The sequence below is a fragment of the Colobus angolensis genome, unplaced genomic scaffold (genome assembly GCF_000951035.1).
Source record: "Colobus angolensis palliatus isolate OR3802 unplaced genomic scaffold, Cang.pa_1.0 Scaffold707, whole genome shotgun sequence".
NCBI lineage: Eukaryota > Metazoa > Chordata > Mammalia > Primates > Cercopithecidae > Colobus > Colobus angolensis.
In genome coordinates, this window is record NW_012120788.1 from 22399 (window position 1) to 27037 (window position 4639).

General features: G+C 37.9%; 1 long non-coding RNA gene across 1 annotated transcript; it reads left to right on the forward strand.

The window, feature by feature from the left end:
* The first annotated feature begins 3195 nt into the window (after positions 1 to 3195).
* LOC105501377 lies at positions 3196 to 4227 on the forward strand. The gene is made up of 2 exons (XR_001000184.1): positions 3196 to 3961; positions 4049 to 4227. It is a non-coding gene; the product is annotated as an uncharacterized LOC105501377 (long non-coding RNA).
* The last annotated feature ends 412 nt before the right edge of the window (positions 4228 to 4639 follow it).

Consider the following 4639-nt stretch of genomic DNA (forward strand, 5'->3'; position numbering starts at 1 on the left):
TGAAATAGTGTAGGTTGTTTCCATTCTGTGTGTCAAATAGCTAAGTATAAATAATTGTATAAATTCTGCTTCTTCCAAAAAACAGAGAGAAAGAGAATAATGGGGTGGGGGGGGTGCAATGATTGATTACTGAAAACCATACATAGAAACTAAATATAGTGACAACTGAGACAGAGATAGCCTAAAAACCAGACACTGAAGAAACGTATTCCGCAAGGAAAAAAGTCTGGGGTAAATAATTTTTAAAAAAGTGAAGGAGGCCAGGCGCGGTGGCTCAAGCCTGCAATCCCAGCACTTTGGGAGGCCGAGACGGGCGGATCACGAGATCAGGAGATCGAGACCATCCTGACTAACACGGTGAAACCCCGTCTCTACTTAAAAAAAATACAAAAAAAACTAGCCGGGCGTGGCGGCGGGCGCCTGTAGTCCCAGCTACTTGGGAGGCTGAGGCAGGAGAATGGCGTGAACCCGGGGGGTGGAGCTTGCAGTGAGCTGAGATCGCGCCACTGCACTCCAGCCTGGGCGACAGAGCGAGACTCCATCTCAAAAAAAAAAAAAAAAGGGGGAAGGAGGAGGGAGAAACAAACAAGAGACATGACCAGTCAATCAAGTATGAGCTTCAGTCATGAAAGAAGAGGAAAAGCAACCGCTATAACATATGCGATGAAATACACATAATAGAGACTTTTGTTCATAATACATTTCTGTCATGCTGATGAGTATTTACACTGTGATTAGTTATTTTGTTAATACCTGTGTAATAAAAATTTTATTATTATTAAAAAGACATTCAATTAATTAAACATGGCCTTCAGCCACTACCTAAAAGCTGGAACATTCTTACTACAGAAAGAGGAAAAACGAATGTCTTATAAACTTTTCACCTGAAGAAAGTATTGGTAATCAGAATTCTAAAGAGTAATGTATTGCTTGAAAATATATGTTTAATAGAGCATGTGTTGAGACTAAAATATATTAAAAATTTTAAAATCTAAACTCCACTTGGAGGATACTAGAAAATATAGAGTAACCGTCTTTCCTATTTACTACATATCTCTGATTTATTGTCTTCTTATTTAAGACATATTTTCTCAACATAACTCACCTGAATTTATGCATTCTAAACACTACAAGAAACTATAAATTGAAGTCATATTTTAGAAATGCGTTAGATTTAATTATTAGATATATTATGCATATTATCTTACTTGTAACATTCCATTACATAAAAATTCATTTGTCTGCTTATTTATTCACATTGAAAACCTCTTAAAATGCTTTTTATAGACAAGACCGTATTCTCGGTACTCTAGGATGAACACAAGTATGTTTTCTAACCTGCAGTATCTCATAGCGATGCAAGAGCTTCAAAACGATTATTTAAACAACTAAATACAAAATCTTTTGAAATTTAAAATTTTCATATGTGATCAAAGACCTTTGAACAATATGTTTAAAAACTACAATTTAAAAATTCTGAAATTAAAATCTTACCATATACTTATTAAGAGTGTCTGCTTCCAGAACTGCATTCTTCATTTAGATGAAGAGTTTAAAGTATACTTTCATAGAAATAACTTACAGCCCGGCGCGGTGGCTCACGCCTGTAATCCCAGCACTTTGGGAGGCCGAGGTGGGTGGATAACAAGGGCAGGAGATCGAGACCACGGTGAAACCCCGTCTCTACTAAAAATACAAAAAATTAGCCAGGCGCGGTGGCGGGCGCCTGTAGTCCCAGCTACTCGGGAGGCTGAGGCAGGAGAATGGCGTGAACCCGGGAGGCGGAGCTTGCAGTGAGCCAAGATCACGCCACTGCACTCCAGCCAGGGGGACAGAGCGAGACTCCGTCTCAAAAAAATAAATAAATAAATAAAATAGAAAACACACTGGCATTCCTTAGGAATACAGATTCTTAGAAAGGGAATTTAGAATTCTAAATTTTTTCAGTTATTTTTTAAAATTAGAGATAAGGTTTTGCTATGTTGCCCACACCGGTCTCAAACTCTTGGGCTTAAGCAGTCCTCCTGCTTCAGCCTCCCTAGTAACTGGAACTACCATGCACCGCCATACCCAAATAGATTTTCACTATTTCTAATATAATTTTGGTGTAAAGAATCAAGAAGAGAAACTGAGAAAAAGCTCTCTCCTAAAAACTACATCATATCAAAATAATAAGTGCAAAAAAAAAAAAAACCTATATGCTACGTGGTACAATTTGGAAACGGAACAGTATCAGAAAGATTCCTTGATTACTATAAATAAGTAATTGGATCCATTAAACATAAATGTCAGCATGAGTTTTTTTAAGTTACAATAGAATACTTTTAAAAGTCACAGTAAGAATACTTACTGCCAGGCTGGATGGAGTCCCTCATGCCTGTACTTCCAGTGCTTTGGGAGACCGAGATAGGAGGATCACTTGATCCCAGGAGTTTCAGACCAGCTTAGACAACACAGGGAAACTTCATCTTTACAAAAATGCAAATCAGCCAGGCACGGTGGTGCCCGCCTGTGGCCCCAGCTACTTGGGAGATTGATTGTGGGAGGATCACTTGGGCCCGGGAGTTCGTGGGTACAGTGATCTGTGATTGTGCCATAAACAAGGAATGAGAGGTCCTGTTACTTCACATCTTTGACAGCATTTGACGTTTTCAGTCTTCTGGATTTGGGTTATTATTTGCTTATTTGTGCTTCTGCACTCCAAGCCTGGGCAACAGAATTTCTCTCAAAATAAGTAAATAAAAGACTTCTAGTCACTATATCATATCTATGTCGAACTCTTTACACACCAAGCTTGCAGAGTTAAAGCCCACAGCGCCCTCTAATTATGTAATGGGGACCAAGTGATTAAAGTGGGTGACCATGTTCTTGCTTTTGGTCATTCCAATAGATGTGCAGTGGGAGCTCACTACTGCCTTTCCCTAAGGATTATTATATGGAGCGTCATTCCAAATGCTTATTTCTTATTTGTATATTTTATTTGGTGAGATGCCTGTTACAGTCTTTAGCTCACTTTTTAATTGGGTTGTTTGTTTCTTACTATTATGTTTTAAGAATATTGGTATATTTTGGATAAAATTCATTATTCAAATATGTTTCTGCAAATATTTTCTTCCAGTCCGTGTCCTGTCTTCCCTTCCAGTGGCTTTAACACAACAAAAATGTGACATTTTAATCCAAGTCCAGCTTGTCATATTATTTCTTTGATGTATTGTAACGTTGGCGTTTTTTTTCTAGAGATAATCAAATCCAAGAGAGTCTAGATTTTCTCCTGTTATTTTCCAGAAGTTTTATAGTTTTGTGTTTGACATTTATGTCTGTGATTCATTCTGAGGTAATTTTGGTGAGGGGGTAAGATCTGATTCATTTTTTTTACATGTGGATATTCAGTTATTCCAGCACCACTTTCTGAAGAAACCAATCTTTGTTTCATTATATTGCCTTTACTTTTTCATCAAAGATTAATTAAATATATTGATATGTCACTATTTCTAAACTCTCTGTCTTGTTTCATTAACCTGTCTATTCTTTCATCAATATGATACTGCCTTGATTACCGTAGCTTTTCAGTAAGTCTTGAAGTTGAGTAGTGCCTGTCTTTCCTCCAGCTTTGTTCTCCTTCACTATTGTGTTAGCTATTCAAGGTTTTTTTCTTCTCCATATAAGTTTTAGAATTACTTTTTCTATATCCATAAAATAATTTGCTTCCATTTTGATTAGAAGTGCATTGAATCTGTACCTTGGGAAGAACTGACATCCTGACAATATTGAGTTATTCTATTCTTGAATATAATGTATCTTCTCCAACTGTTCAGTTCTTTTTTGATTTCCATCATCAGATATGGACAGTTTATGAAATGACATAACTCCCTCTACCTTGACCAAAGGACAGTGATGAATTCCTCATTCTGCGGCCAACAAGTCACCTCTGAGGGCCATGTGTCTAAACATAGGCAGGAGGGTAAGAAAGTGATAAAGACATCCTGGGAAAAATAGGAAATTCAAGAATCAGCATCTGTGTCTAAGTAACTCCTTTCCATTTCCCCAGGGCGCCTGTTGCTTCAGCCAACACCTGCTGGCATGTGCCCAGGACGCTGGTGCCGCTGGCTTTCCCAGCCCTGCCCCTGGGGCTGCCATTAGGTGTGATGTGGCTCTTGACCTTAGCAAGAATGTTCTTCTTCATCCCTACCATGGGTGAAATTTTTTCACAAACACTTTTTAAAATAATGCCAACTTTTATATTAGATAGAAGTGCCGCGTGTGCAGGTTTACGTGTGTCTTTTTGGTAGAATGTTGTATTTTCTTTTGGGTATATTCCCAGTAATGAGATTGCTGGGTCAATTAGTAGCTCTGTTTTACATTTTTTTGAGAAATCTCCAAACTGCTTTCCATAGTGGCTGACCTAATTTACATTCCTAGTGACAGTGAATAGGAGTTTTCTATTATCTGCAGCCTCGCCAGCATTTGTTAACAAATAACCACTTTTATTCCAGACATAGATCATCTGTTAGTTTTGATTTTAGTACATCCTCTGAAGAAGATAGTGTTTTTCACAACCAAAGATGATTCCTCTTTCCAAACATGTTTGGGTTTTTTTCTCTTTTTCTGAAGGCGTGTGGAACTTTCTGTCTGCATCAGT